Source organism: Strix uralensis, chromosome 16 (genome assembly GCF_047716275.1).
Source record: "Strix uralensis isolate ZFMK-TIS-50842 chromosome 16, bStrUra1, whole genome shotgun sequence".
NCBI lineage: Eukaryota > Metazoa > Chordata > Aves > Strigiformes > Strigidae > Strix > Strix uralensis.
In genome coordinates, this window is record NC_133987.1 from 15,581,059 (window position 1) to 15,597,579 (window position 16,521).

At 39.3% G+C, this 16,521-nt stretch overlaps 1 protein-coding gene across 1 annotated transcript in view; it reads right to left on the reverse strand.

Annotated features, from left to right (window-relative positions):
* Positions 1 to 16,521, reverse strand: part of CLEC16A (C-type lectin domain containing 16A) — a 376,293-nt gene that overhangs the window by 53,643 nt on the left and 306,129 nt on the right. The window lies entirely within an intron of this gene.

A 16,521-nucleotide genomic window follows, 5' to 3' on the forward strand; every position in this document is an offset into this window, starting at 1 on the left:
GAGAGGACAGGGGAGCAAGCAATCCAGCCTCTGGTGTTGAGCAGAGTTCACTTTTCATTGTGAAACAAGCAACCAGGCAACTTCGCAATTGTTGTGCTTTCTGGCAGTGATGCGGTCACTTGGCTTTTTTACAGACGCAGCTCCGTCTGTTACTTATCCCATAGTCTGGCACCACAGTAACTAAACCTTCAACAACAGCATGTTGCAGCAGAAACGTGCTCTGACATATGCTATAGAAGATAACAAATGGTGCACAGTCTGTATAATAGCAAAGAAGAAACGACCAGAAAGACAGCAGGCGTCTAGAAAGCTATTACTGGATCTCTCCTTAATAGACAGAGGCAGTCCTGTTTCATGAGAACTCAGAGGGAATATGCAGGGATAGGAAAGTAGCAGGGCGCTATTTTACTTGGTATAACCTTCAACCAGAATGTCTTAACATATATCTTAACTTCCTTTGTACAGCCTCTCTTTGGGATAGAAGCAAGTGACTTACTACCGCTCTATTTCCCTTATATAAAAAGTAGACATGTATTGTGAGAAAGGAGACCACGGGTATCTTGCTGATTTGAGTAATCAGAATTTTCAGAGGAGAAAAGTATGCCTTTACCATTTCTATTGCTGTCTCGGGCTTGTCAAATGCTACTCTACAGCACAAGTGTTTAAGCACCTCTTGTCTGCTTCTCCAACTGGGTGCAAGTTGCCTGTGGGCGATTCCTCTAAACTCAGAGGAAGCTCCTGCTGTGGATTGTGCTGCCACATTCTTGTGAAGTCTGCAGCTACGTGGAGTACTCCCAAGAGGTATTCATACAGGGCATCGGCCTGAGTGAGGCACCAGGGAGATCTTGCCATGGGGAGCCTCGTGCACTTGCCAATTTTAGCAGCATACTGAGGGTCAGGAGGTATGTTGGTGCTCACAGAGACACACCTCTGAAGGATGAGAAAAGCAGAGAGATTCCCCCCTTCTGCCCTAAGCACTATTTTTTCTCAAGAATCTTTCACCCACTTCTTTTAGTGCTGATCTCTTACTTTTGTGTGAGCTTTAGTAATCGTCTGGGGGTTTAGTTGCTAGCAGCACTCTGGCCTTTCACTTAAAAGAACATCTAATGCTGTGTTGCAAATAAATGCCTGAAAGAAGACCTGAAAGCTGATGTTTGAGTCCTTTTGGTAGGATTCTGATACTCAGTGTCCTGATGAAGTGCTCTATCTTTTTGCAGTATCATATTTCTCAGATGCTAATTTTATCTAATTCAAGTGAAAAAAGATGGTGTGATAATTTCTAATTGTTACCTGTGAAGCCTATCTGCATTATCCTGGAAACCCGAATAGGGCAGCTTTAACTAACATATCCTGCAGTTTTCAATGAATCATCTGTATTTCCAAGTTTGCTTTCACATAGTTGCTGAAAGAGCAGAATTGCAACTAAAGTGTTGGCAGTTACAGTCCTGGCAGGGTTGTTATCACTCATCCAGCTTTTGCTGTATAATTGAGAATTCAGTGCAGCTCTTGCTGAAGAAAGAGAGAGTTTTTTGAGTTGCACTGAGATTTTGTAAATGCTTCAGATAACCACAGCTAAAAGCATCTAGTGTGCTTGTACTGAGGGAAAGACAAGCGGTTTTTTTTCTTTCTTTTCAGGTCAGTGGCTCCCAGAATAATAATATATGGTTGAACACACAGGCTCATTTCCAGAAGGATGATATTGCAGCTTAAATGTTTAACACTAGGGCACTATAAATTCTAGCCTCAGTGTAGGTCTGTTAGTACCAAACTAAAATAGTCCAGCAGCAGCTTGTTAACACTGCATTGTGTTTATTAATAAGTAGATTTAGGTCCTCCTGCTCTAACACAACACTGGTTAATGCTTCTTAAAAAAAGCAAAAATCTTTGAATTGATGTAATATTTCATATCTGCATCCATTTTCTACCTATAGCATGGGGGGGAGTAAATAATGCCAGGTAAGTAGATTCTTCCTGATCCATGCCAGCTGTCTCCTACTCTACAACATCGTTCCCTTCTGACAGACTAATCTTGTAAAACCCTGTATGTGGTGGAACTCGGCTTGGTGGGTATCTCAAAATCTGCCTCAATCTCATTAGTCTGAATTTGGGAAATTAGTAAGAGTCTTTGGAGCAAATTCATGTCTGTTATTAAATCAGTGAAAGTGTATGCTTTTTCCCCTGTGATTTTTAAACTGAGATTTGCAGCATTGAAAGCTGACTGCTTCCTTTGAAAGTTTCAATATGCTGTTAGGACTACTAAATTTAAATTCTGGTATGCAGAGGAAAGTAGTAATTTCATAATATCTATCCTGAATTTTCCTTTTTGTCCTCTATTCTTGACCCATAATGTAATAGCTGGCCATCACTACCAGCTGCAGTTGCAGGTTGTTTCCTGGTACACCGTAATCAGCCTGTCTCTTTGAGCATTTCTATAGAGTTGAGTCTGAAACCTCTGTAACTTTACCACTTTCAAAGATGTCTGTAATTGAGCTGTATGTGTTCAAAGTGTTTGGAGATTCTTGATAATAATCCCCAAAGAGTATATCTTGTACAATTTCTGAAATAATAATTCCAAATATATGGAGTTCTTTCATTCAGGCAATCGAATTGGAAACAAACCAAAAGCCTGAATCTTTCCGTGTTGTAGCAACAATAAGACCTGGCAGAAGCTGCAGGTAGAAACAAATTTCTGATCCCAATCTGCTGTACAGAGCCCTGTCTTCAGGGAAGGTACAAGGCATAGTGGTAAGAAAACACAATTCCCACTAATTTAGTTTAAAAGATGCTTCAATTTTTTTCATTTTTCTCCACCATAACTAACTCATTCACATTGAATGGGACCCATTCCATTACCCCCAAGAACAACTAACAATTGAATCTGTAATAAAGTCTGACCTAAGACCACACTTTATTATACAGTACTGCAAAAGATGTTTGTGGGAGTAGGCTTGAGAGAACTGGAATAAATACATCAATCTGCTCTATGCCTTGCGTGCAGAATCTGTAAGTTGATTCATTACTGTAATAAAAAGATATGCTGTAGTTTCTTAGAATGCTCATGGTAGGACACTGAGAATAGAAATTAAATGTATCTGCAGGAGTTTCACCAATTTGTCCATTTTAATTCAATTTTCTTAGGAATTTTTCATATTTGTAACTAATCTGAAAAATATCGACAGGCTGACACTTAATGGCAATGCTACATACTTTTAATTATTCCTTTATAGGGGGAAATTAGATGCTGATTTCACACTGATTTAACACTGCTCTTCCAGTCTGCTCTTGTAACTGACATTTCTGCCTTTCCTCTGGGTATCCAAATGCAGTGTCTGAACTAATCAAGAAAGGCTGAACATTGAGCGGTGTGGGCATTCTGGAATAAAGTAGGCATATTCCAACTCAGAAATATGTGAATACAGAATGTGTTAATATTATCATATACGGTTATAGGTCCATGCATACTGATTGTTAGAAGAGAGAATAAAATGCCTGGTTTCTTAGAGCAAATTTTAATCTAATTTTTCAAGTTCTCAGGACAGGCAGCATACTGATATTGTTGCCAAGTCACTAGTAACCTTATGGAGCGGTATAACTTCAAATAAGATGCAATACCGAAGAGAATTTTGTGTGCTTGAGTAAAAGATTTTTCTGATGGGTGTTTTCCATTGCACACTGTAAATCTGCCTACGTTTGAAACAGAGAGGAGACATTATGCAGACATGTAGCTCCCACTTTAGAGCTGGAATAATTCATCCAGATTATATTTTATATATATGTATATATGCATGATATAAGGTTGTTGGGAGGCTTGGGGGCATGGTGGGCTTGGGTTTTTTTATTTTTAAGGAACAATTAGTGTAACTTCCACCTCTATACCTGGGTTATTTTTAAATTGATCTTTTTCCCTTCTTCTTTGTCATGAAACACACTAATAAATAATGGACTGTCCATTACATTTGCTAGAAACACAGTTCCATAATAATCATCTGCAACAGAAGAACTTCCATGTTCTTACCTTATTGATTCACCTCATCTCGCAACTGTGGACTTGGCTTTCCCATGTAATGAGCTGGAGGTCAGCTTTGTGGGCTCTCTGAGTAAAGGCAATTAATCTTGTTTTGTCAGTGGTAGTACTGTGCAGTGGGATTACCTGCTCTGTTACAGACCGCTTCAGAAAAGGAAGTAGGAAGCTAAACTTGGATATTCTGACTCCCAATATTTTATTCTACCTATCAGCTGTCCCCTCACATAGCTTTCTTATTTCAAGTACTTCTTGTTGGGGGTTTTCAGTTGTTCCTGTTTCCCCAAGCCTGTAAGCAGACCTGATGTATGCTTAAGTGAACTTACTAGCTGGAATAAAGCACAGGGGTGCAAAGTAGGAGTTGGAGGAGTGAGTGATAGTTGTAAGCAATAATATTGCTTCAATCTCAGAGTCCTAACCTTGTGTAAGATGAAATTTAGCCCCAGGTTTCCACAGTCTCTTTAGCTTAAAGCAGTTGGGTAGGAGAACCTGTCCAATGGTCTTGGTTTAGGCTAATGACAACAATGTCAGTCTAGTGGGAAAAAAAATTGACATTGTATGACTTTTACTGAATTGGAATCACCAGGGTTGGAAGTCACATCTGCCATTTTGCTGAAAAAGCAGGACTGTACAGTGCTGTGCTTCACTGAAGGACTTGGATAGCTGCATTGGTTGTGGGTGGTGGAATCAGTTGTGGGAGGCAGAGTAAAGGATGGGCGCATGTTATTTTCACATAATATACGAGAGTTTTTCATATTGAATGTGTGGCTAGAAGGGTCATTATTTCTACCTTCAAAAATATCTTCAACAAAATTAGGGTTTGGATGAACTTGGACGTCAGGACTTTATCATCAAAAAATTAATCCCACTCTTTCGATTAGAATTTCATGTGTGTTAGGGTTTTATGGGCCTTAAGCTTAAGTGTGTTGCGGTGAAAACTGGTGCAGAAAATGCTAAATGAAGAGTTTATTCATAAACATATTCAAATAATGCCAGGTCATTTGGGATAGAACCAATATTCTATTCTGAATTCTTTTTTCAGAATAGCCCTGTGCTCCTGTTTTCAGGCTGTACTTTGGGTACAATTGCCTTTAGTTTAAAAGTACTTTACAAATATGCATGTAATTGAATGGGATATGTTCCTTACTTGTATGAAAACAAAAGGACTTTTAGCTGCTTTGCAGAAATGGAAGAATTGCATTACTAATTTCAGAATCCTGGATCTTTGGTTGCTTTTAATTTTGTTAAAGATGTGTATAAATATCAACAAACTGAGGAAGGCTGGAGGGTGGATGATAAGGGAGGTTTGATTATTATTTGATCACTGTATTAAAAAAGTGGAAAGTACTTACATTGTAACAGCAAAGCCCCAAGCCTTTGGCAACTTGTATCTGTCGGAATATTTATGCTTCAGCTGCTCAGTTCCAGTGTTTCTGAGCTTAGCTGGGAAACACTTGTACTAGAGTCCAGATAGCTCCGTGTCCTTTGGGTCTTCAGTCTGGTGTCAAAAGGACATGGTCATATGCCTGTGATCATTTCAGTCTTAGTTGTGGCTTGGAAACCATCCTAAACTGTAGTGGTTTCATTTAAAGAAGGAGGAAAAAAAAAAGTGGAATGCTGTCTCTACGGTAATGGTAATGCTAAAGTTATGACAGATGGAAATGAGGTCAAGTCTGCAGAGTAGTAAGTCCTTTTATTAGGGTAACTGACGTAAACAAAGGGACTTTAAGACACATAGGACCTCATCTGTAGTCGAGCATGTAGACTTTAAAATGAGCTTCATAGGTAAGTCTTAAAGAGGCATATTACCTCTCTGTGCAAACTTTATCTCAAACAGTATAGTCCAATATAACTAAAAGATCCAAAGGGGACAGATGGGTCAGTTTGTATTCATTTAATATTTCTATTTCTGGCAGCATCTGTGGCAGGATGCAGAGTGGGGTGGGGGGCTGTGTTTTTTGTTTTATTTTTAGTCTGAACAGACCTACTGAGAGCTCTGAGAATTTGATGCCTTTTTGGTATGTAGGGATAAATTCTTCTAGACTGTTCTTAGTTTCATCTTCCTATGAAGCACTGTTCTCTTCATTCTGAGTTTTTGGGGGTTTGGTCAATCCTTTCAGAACCCTAAGCTCTTTCTTTTCCAACTCTTGCCTGCTTATCCTGGGCAGTTGAGATAGATGCTGGTAAAAACAGACATTTGGTAAGGTTATAATCCTTCTCTCTACAGTACCTTTGCCTCCTGTGTATGACCTAACTTGGTTAAAGCCACCTGAAATCTCAAAGAGAAAAACTGGTTCCCCTGGATGACAGACATTTTCTGTTTTCTGTGTGAAGTCTCTGCTTACCTCTGAGGCAATCAGATTTTTAGATTATATAAGCAAATCATGAAAATAATTACAGACAGATATTCTTCTGTGGTTGTCTAAAAGGATAACGAAATGAAGAAGGATAATTACATTGAAGATTTTTTTTTGTTCCATAGATGTTGCAAAGCATTTTGCTGTGTCAGTTCCTTTTGGACACAGGGTATGCCATCTTGTGGACAAGTCATATTATGTCTGAATCCTTGAGACTAATACTTGTCTCTGTGTGGTAAAATTGCTTAGTTGTGGAATATGTAAAATAGTACATATTTGTAGCTTAATGCAAACAATCCCTCTTTTGGGACGCTGATTTTGTAATTGAAGTTACTTGAGTTTTCTTGGTTCCCTTTTGAGGAAGCTGAATTTCTTTTGCTAGGATATGAATCACTTGTTACCACTTGTAAAACTGTCAAACATAAAATTCTTTGCAGTTTTCTTCTTAATTAAGTTTAAATCAATGACCTAGAATTATGTTCTTCTGGGAACAAATCAGAAATAATTCTGAGAAACTCTATCAAAGTAGCATAATTACTATGTGCCAATAATAATAAAAAGAAAATAATTTTAGACATTTTCTTGCTTCAATAATGAGAGCAAAAATATTCCTCTTATTAGAGACATAAGCAACTTGTACAAGTATTTTCTATTTGAAATTAAGATATCTATACTCTTTATTGACCCATACTAGTTTGATTCTTTCTCAGTAGAAAGCAAGTGACAACTCTTAAGACATTCTTTAGTGATCCTTTCCAAAAGCAATAAGGATTTGTTTTACAGGGAAAGCTCCAAAACCCTCAACATTTGTCAAAATGTTATGTTTGCTGAATGAGATCATTTCCCTTTTCATGCAGAGATCAGAGATCAACAGATTTTGTCTTGTAAAAGTCCTTTAGAGACAGCCCACTGCCTGTTTCTTCCAAATTTTAAAATAAGACAAGTTTATGGTAAATGGTTCCAAAAACAAGTATGTGAAAAGTGAAACAGATGGTTACAGAAGTGAAGTTTTTGCTGTTTGCTTGAAAATACGATTCTAATAGGAAAAAGCCTCAAATAAATTGATCTAACTTAAAATCTAACTTGAGCTCAGTTAGAAGCAATTTTATGTTTAAAAAAAGACTGTAATTTAAATTTGATTTAATTAATAAAAATTGCTGGACAAATAGAGTAGTGTCAATCACATGCTGGTTAAAGAAACTTTAACATTCATTGTGCTCATAGCTCTGTCTGTCCTGCAGGTAGGCAGAGCCATTTCTTTATGGTAGATGTTAATTGGTCATGCAGAGGTATGGTAAAGGTGGCTGATTAATAAGCTTTCCCACCATTCATGTGTAAGAGAATTAGTGCTACAGAGGTGTAAGCAGCTTCTGGTAATAGATTTGTCACCCAATATTGCCAGGTACCTCTGAAGTACTGCAAGCTCTCAAGCAAGTGGCAAAGCAGCTGGGTCAGATTGTTCTGCTGTTGAGATGCACAAATATGGCTAATGTAAGCTGATAAGAGAACTCATGACTTACTAAACAAACATCTGGGACCAAAGCCAAGTAGATACTAAATTCGCCCACCCATATGACAATCAATGAGGTCATGCACATTGTGATAATCATAAGGATCTGTGTATGCTGACCAACACTGAAAAGTTATTTATGAACTGGAGTAAACTGAGCCATGAATTTGCGAGGAAGCAGTTTAGTTACTGTAGATTCTGTTCTGGTTTTGGCACAGATCACATGATTTTGCTGCAGGGCAACTTTGGGAGGAACTGCGTATACAATCAAGCAGAATCTATGCATACAGCAGATCAGCCAGCTCTCAAAATCCCCAAGCGCTTTCAACCATCACATGAGGGTTTCTAGTTCACTTATTTTTATTGCTAGTGTTTGCCTGTAAGGATATTCAGTTGTTTTCTGATTGCCTTGCTTGTCACAAAGGATTAGTCTGAAAAGACAGAGGATTCAACTGAGGAGTGTCCCGAACATTTGGCATCCATATGTAACAAAGCTACTCAAGGCTGCCAGCAAATTTGGTGAAATGCTTTCTTAATGTGTAGTACTAGATGTTGAGATTGCATTTCACTATAATTAGTCATCGTTTTGGTAAATGGGTATTAATCCTCACACTGTTGTTGCTGTTTTAGCTCTGTAGCTATGACAGTTGTGCTGATTTTTGTCCCCAGATGGTAAGCTTTCTGGTTTGCTGCTTCCTGCAGATAAGCAATATCAAGTGACAAGATATGATATGTAATATCTGAATTTCTGGAACAGGAACTGACACCTTCCCAGCTGAGACTGTTGGCCATTTAATTTATATGTGGACTTGAGAGATCACTAAAGTACCTTTAATGAAGGCAGTCCTCCCAGAGGTGGGGAACTAAAATATTAAACATTGTCAAAGCTATTCTTAAATCATATAACATAAGTTATAACAACCAGAGATTATAAACCAAGACAGAATTCAATAGCAATAATTTCATAATTGCCAGAACTGCAGCAAGTATTACTACTGCTAAGTTCAAACGTTTGTAGCATGAAGTGAGAGGAGCATCAGAAAACAAATCCTTACTGGCATCTGGCTTTACATGTAATGTGTGTGAGTGATGCTGGGAACAGAGTTTAAGAAGTGGATATTTGAGGCCTTAAGGAGAGCCTCACTGGATAACTACGGATTTTTAGCAATAAGGTCTTAATCTCTGTACATATTTCTGTATTTCTTGCCTATATCCCAACTAGATTGTGATAATTCTGGTGTCCAGATGACAGCTGTGTGAAAGATTATTATGTCAGAATTAGGCACAAGAGACTACTGTATCATTCCTTACTCACTCCAGATTCACAGAGTTGGATCAAAGCAGTTCATTAAGATAAGTCTGGTTGCTGCCTTAAGTAAAACAACAGAAAGCTTAAATGTAAGATTTAGATCAGTGGTTTCAGTGGTCAGATACAACACGAGCCAGCAAAACTGACTTACAGCCAAGACTATACCACAGCTTGGCCAATCAGTAGGTCAGGCATTATTCTGGAGGAAGGGTGAGAAGATGGGAGTTTTGCACCACTGTGTTCAGCAATGGCATCACAGCAGTTGAAATCATGCTTCAGTTCTGTCTATAGGAAAAATAATCAGGCAGCTTTATTTTTAAAATCACATCCTTCCTGTTCCCTGTCAAGTGAGTAGGAAGATGGATTTGAAGGGTAAATGGTTTGAGAATCATAATTTTCCTCTCTGTTTTCTGATGGCATTATTAGAGAATCCATCAAATAATGGATGATTTAATCAGGACAGATCTGCCATTTTTAAATGTGAAGCTTTTCTATCACAATAATTTCTTCTTGGGTTTTTTTTTACACTAGGAGAACCATTACTGGCAGTGAATTGTTATTCTCCTTGTAATTCTTTGCATGAAGTGCCAAGTGTTCTGGGAAAAATAAATCCATCGTTACCTGTTTTGACACTACACTGCTGTGTCGCTCTCTAGGGGAGATGATATGATTTACATACTTAAATGTTTTGCTGTAGTGTGAAATAGTGTTTTCCAATTTGGTGGCTGTTATTAACTGTTATGATGATCCAATAACACTATGGGAGTTGGTAATTAAGAAGGAAGCAATACTAAGAGAAGGACAGTAAAGCATTAATATTTAGGTTTGGATTAATTTAGCAGTTTTATCAACCAATTGCCATCCTGGGGGATCATTTGCAGTTTCAGACTTGATATGCGACTTCTGTTTCATGTAATAAATCCATTAATATTCCAATCTTCCACAAGCATATTACCCCTCATATTACCAACTTGCAAATGAAAGAAATAGGTCTTTTTTTCCTTAATGGTCATGCTAAACAAGGTACGTACAGTGATGAGGGTGCATGCTTGGGAAAGAGGATGGCAAGAAGATGCCAGATGTTTAGTATCGGAAGGAGTTGTTGTGATACCTTAAATGAAGAGTTGGCCTCCCTGGGAAGGGGGACAGCCTCTGCCCTCGCTCTGTGCAGGCAAGGAAGCCCACCCCCATGCATCTGCCTGGCACACAGACAGGGTAAGGAGTTCTCTACATGCCAAGATGGGAGTAAATGGGCAGCTGCAGCCTCAGAAGAGAGAACAGCAGCAGCCAGGAAAAGCTCAGCCTCAAACTTGCCTCACTGGAGAGCACCAGGCAGAAGTGTCCAAGTGGCTGCTGTGAAGGGAGTGTGTGGGCTGAAGAGACCTGAGAGCAGTTTAAAAGCTCAAATTTTGGGAGAGTTTACCCTTTTTATCCCATCGGTTTCCAGTACCCAGGGTGAGGTGAAGGGGGTGGGATCACGAAGGAAAGTGTAAAAGACACTGAAAGAAAATGGGAACTGAGAAAGAAGATGGTTTTATGTAAGATAACATGTGTCTGAGAGATGACTTGAAGTCATTATTTATCATGAGGGTTTCCTTTGTTTTTTTCCCTCCCAGTTCCATACTGGTGTGGAGCAATAGTTTTCTTCTGATACATGAACCTAAGCAATGATGCTGTCAGTCACAGGGTATTTAACTTCACAAAGTAGTTTCTGAAAGGGAGGGTGTATTTGTGGGCTCTCTGTTCCCCCTTCTTTTTTTTTTTTTTCCCCCCTGCCCCCTCTGTCACACACAGAATTTATTCAGGGGTAATTTAAGTTGAAGTTATTAACTCCCAAATCAACATTGCATTTCCCCTGCCCCCTGTCACAGCTTTTTTAAAAGCCAAGTGTTTGGAAACCAGCATTTAAGGTAACCCACTTCCTGGCCGCTTTGAAACCCAGGCTCTGCTCATGTTCACACAAGCAAACTGCACCATACTTTCAAATGAATTCGGCACCTATAATGCCAGACTCTTTGATAACTGCACATGTCAGTATAGTTGTATATTGAACAGGACTAGTGCTCACTCAAGCAGAAACAATACAACAGTGTTATCTAGGCCTGTCTCTGCAAGCTGTTAATTATTGCATTGTTATCTCTGAAGTATTTTGTGATTAGTACTTCTGTAGTAGTAGAGGAGAGGAAGGATATTATGGCAGTACTTAGTTTTAATTATTGCAGACATTTTTATGTGCGTTCAGGTTAAAATTAGCTTAGAGAATAAAACTGAAGCTGTCTTCACAGTACAGTCAGAAAGTGCTGAAGTTACTAGAGCGTGGGTCTGGAAGCTGATGAAACCCTGAGCTCAAAAGCTTGAGGCTCCAGTGGTTCCTTTCGCTATTGCTCTGCTGCCCAACAGGCTTGGAGAGGACCATGTAGAAGTCAAAATTATTTTCTCTTGCACTGAAGTTAATTGAGTTAACTTAGAGTAGACAGAATTATTACATGGCAACATTATTCTTTCAAAATGTAGCTCTTGTCTATCCTTCATTACCTTGACTCATGAAGCATTTGGCAGACTTTTAAATTTTTTTAATATTTGCCAAATCAACTAATACGCTGTCCCAGTCTTTGTTTTATCAGAGCTTGAAGCCCTATGTCCAGCCTACATGAGAACGTATTTAAAAACAAAAGTCAATGACACGATCTTTTTCCTTTCTGATCAAAAAACACCCAGAGTGCCAACCATTGAAAACATTGTATAAAACCCCATAGAATTAGTTAAGGGGACTCTATATTCTACCATGAGTGTTTTGCATTTGGAACCTCAGCCAGGATAGCTGTAATGACTCTACAGGGTGCTAATAGGGGTCCTGTTGGTACTTTAGTAGGGATATGCAAATCGAGTTTTGTGGCTACCAAATACATGTATGTATGCAAATACCACCTTTATAAAGCCATAGTGCCTCACAAAGCGTGAGTTTGCTGCTGGGGCTAATAGGTGGTTTTCCTGTTTGTCAGCAGGAGGTCTCAGAGAGGCTCATACCTTCCGTCCCCTTAGCACTCCAGTCTCCAAGCGCAGCTAATACAACAGGGAGGCTTTTCTCAGACAGCCCAAATTCCTGTTTTCATGCTCCCATCTACTATGAAGGAGCTGCTTAGGCAACTGAATCTCATCTGGGCAAACTGTGTGCCCAGCTCATGACAGCTAAGTATTACCAGTGCTTCGAGGACATCTCAGCAATGTGAATGCGCACTTTACACTGAAATGTGGGATGTATATCTTGTTTTCAGCTTTGAGGTTTGAAGTGTGAACCTCAAAACTCATGTCACACGGTCGCTTGGCTAGTCAGAGAGAGAAAATCTCCCTTGAAGATTAGCTGCTGTTAGCTGGAGAGGCAGCGCAACGTCTTCGTTTGTACCTTGGACCTGTATTCATTTACATCCATGGCACTGATAGTATGTGTATTTTATTATTGGTTAAAATGCAGGTCAATTTTAAAGAAGCAAAAGTCACTAGAAATCAAATGACGTAATAGCAAGTTGTACTACTGTTTTGTGGTGTTGTGTATGGTTTTTGTTTTTTAACTGATGCATTATTTCTTAAACCAGATGGGATTATTAGCTCACCAGTTGGGTGCGTTATACCATGTGGGTGATACGTGATTTGTTATGATCTAGGCTTGTCTTAAATGTATTTTCCAGAAAGTCAGCCGAGTTTGTCTGGAAGTAATCAAAAGATGTAGAATCTCTTACTTCTTTAGTCAGTTTATTCCACTTGCTTATCACCTAACTATTGAAATGGAAAAATAAGACATTAATCTTCATTTTCCCAGCTTTGTTCTGTGAACATAGGTTTTTACTATACTTTTCTCTCTTTGATTAAAATGCTCTTTACCATCTGATACTTTCCCCCTATAATCCAGTGAGTGATTTAGGACAATAATGTTCTGAACTTGAAGAAATTCTATTATTCCATAATTGAAGAGATTCAATACTCAGACTAAATATACTGATCTTCATATCAGTATTATTAATTAAGGAGAAACATAAGAAAAACCTGTGCATTCTATATACTGATTGTTTTGACAAATATGTACAAGTAAATTTGTTTAACTTATTTTACTTCCTAGAAAACTCTTTTTACAAATTCTTTATCACTAACAACCTAGTAGAACAGTATCTGATAATGGAGGGTAAAAGGAGTAGAGGGGAAGAGATTGACTCAAATAACTGCATATAAATCCTCTCCAGTTTTGTTAACTTTTTGTCAGTGTTATACACAAAATTACATGAGAAAAAAATTAGCTCATAGGTGAGCTAAATTTGCTATGAAGCTCAGAGAAGATTTAGAATGAGCAAAATTGGTACTAAGCTCTACCACTTTAACCAAAATTCAAGCTCTGCTTTCTCAGGCAGTCAACACTGCCATGATCAGAAGCTGAATTTTCATTGAGTACCGCCTGACATTGTAAGTGTAAATAATTCGTTCTTCATCAGTGTTGTTCCCATCTGGAAGTTCATGCCCTTGGGACTTTGAAGTAGGTTTTCTTCAACCAATTGATGCTTGCAGCAGCGAATTATGTAGAAATGATAATTCTGGGGTTTTGGTCTGGTTTGGCTTTGTTCATGACTTTCAAATGTTTTGGAAGATTTATATTTAAAGTGTTAATCTTCTAGATGACACTGCTGTTTGTGTCTTTTTTTAAAACCCATCAAGTTTAGCTTTTTCTCTTTTAAAAAATATTTATATTGTGAAAAGCAAACGTATGAGTGGCTTAAATTTTAACTGTTATTGTAGGTCAGGATATTGACTGGCAATTGCAATACCAAAATGACTGGCTGCATTTTGCTTGTACTAACTGTTCGAATTGTGTTGGAGTTCTTGTTCTGTTTGCTTTGCAACCTGAATCAGCCATCGCAACAGTGAGGAAAAAAACCATCATTCTTTCAGATTATTTGGTTTAATGTATCTACCTTGCTGTCTCTGTAAACCTATGTGTGTACATTGGTCTGACACTGCGTTCTGGCACAACTCTACATAAGTGTCTAGTATTATTGAAATTATCAAAACTCATAGAAATTCAACAAATTGGTATATGCAAAATTACACACACACACGCAAAGATTGGTTTGTATGTGTGCAAGTCCTATGATTTCCAGGCAGCAGAAAAGGTGACATTTACTTATTTTACACGTTGAGGGCACATTATGGCTAACAGGCTTTTAAATGTGCATTAACTTCTAAACTTTGTTCAGTTTCTTTGGTGGAAACTTACTGTTGTAAAAGCAAAAGCTAATAAATTTAGCATGCATTCATTTTTTGGACTGAACTGACATCTACTGGTGTTCTGTAATACAATACATGCAATTAGCACAATGACAAAATATACACAATATTCTGTGTACGTTTCCATTTCCCTGATGCTGTTAGCAGCCCTGTTGTTGACAGTAGGGTGGAGAAAAGTGTAACAGCCAAACTAGCGGGTGGGGCTGCCTAGCACATTGTGTGCCCCTGGCGAGGTGGTGGAGTAGAGCTCTCGTAGTACAGCATGCTGCATTCGGACTTGCTTCAAGCTTCTGAAACTGCCATGTGGCCTTTTTTCTTATGATTTTTTTGAAATAAATTATGTTTATAGTCTTCAGAACAAAAATATTCTAATAGGTACACCGCTCATGGGGAGGGTGGGAGAGGTAATAATAAAGATTTATCTTAATTTCTAGCCATGTTTCCTCAAGCTGCCTGTGTCCCCACCCAGTCACTGGGTCTGTTGCAGGAAGATAGCTTCTGTGGGTCCCATGGCACAGGCGGCTGTGCCCAGGAAGCTGTGCTGGGTTGCCCTACAGGGCAGGCAAGCTCCCTGCCTGACCCGGGACTCCTGCCTGACCCAGGCGGGCCAGCGGGCCGCGTCTCACAGATGCTGCAGTGGCCTGGCCAGCTGCAGACCAACTAAAGCTGATGCTTCCAGTGCCAGCCAGCAAAGGACTGGAAAAGGAGGAACTGGTGAATGGTGAGATAGGTGGGAAGGAGGAGGGGTAGTGAGAGGAAATATGCTCATGCACTGGTAAATGGATGCTGACCACCTGCTGTATTTGGACGTTTGGTGGAAACAGTAGTAGGGCAAAAGGGACAATGTTACTGAGGTCCCCAAGGAGGAGTAAAAGCTGTAGCATGAGCCAGCCTCTGACTAGATGTAAGCAAAAAACATGGGAGAGCATGGCAGAAGGCTTTCAGTTGAAGGCCGTGCCTTATTTCACCCTGGGAGATGTGTTCAGTCATGGTTTCTCTCTCATATGGCTTCTAAGCTGCTCAGAGCCACCTGGGGAAGGGGATTTAGTTACAAAGAGAACAATTATTCCAATTTTAGTTAACCCAAAAGCAAAAATTACTTGTATTCTACTCCTGAGAAAAATATAATATGTAATGTGGTTTCTTGATAATGATGAAAATATATTCAGCTCTAAGTCTAGTTCTACTCTCGGGTTCAAATGCTAACTCATAGGAAGGACTGAATGCTGCTGAATCACAGCCCCCACTTCCCCCCAAATCAGGGGACTGGGGGTATTCACACTGCCAGAGCTCTCATACTCCAACATCTGATGAAACCCCCAAGTACCCGTACCTGCAGGCGACTCAGTAGACTACTGTGACTGCAGAGCTCACTGTCGGGTTTATTCTTGCTCAGGGTGAGAGCCCCTTTTGTCCTTCGAAATCTGAATCCTGGCTCTGGGATGGGTTTGAATAGCAGCTTTAGACATGTTACTTACGATGAGATCCAAGGAAGGATTTAAACACAAAAATAGGACTTTAACGGATTTTAGATGCTTCCAGCCAAAAAGCCTAATGCACAATCCCTGCTGAGCCCTCAGGGGTTACTGACTCCCTTCAGTCTAAAGTAGATTAAAGTACTTAAATACTAGGTCTTGCCAACGGTTCACCTCAACTGTAGCCGGTGAAGCACTCCTTACTGAATCCCTTTCAGGGATCTGGCCAGTAGTTAATTTCTGTTTTACCTTTGAGTTGGTGGGTTGGATAGAGGAAGGGGGTGACACACCCCGTGTTTTCCAAAGACTGAATCAGATTTAATTGCCTGTGAAGGCACTAGTTAAAATTACTAAATCTGTTGAAGGTTTCGATAATTTTATGTTTTCTTGCACGTCGGGTTGTCAGAAATAACTAAACTTGGTAAGATAAGGGGTGTTGTAGAGTTAGAGGAGGTTTTTTTCCTCCTGTGCTACAAAACGCGGAGCCTGGCTACGCCGGTTACGGGAAAGTTGAAGATCCCTTGTTTTAATTTGTCAGTCTCTGAGAGGGCTTCTCGGCGAGAGCTGCGAAGTTTCCC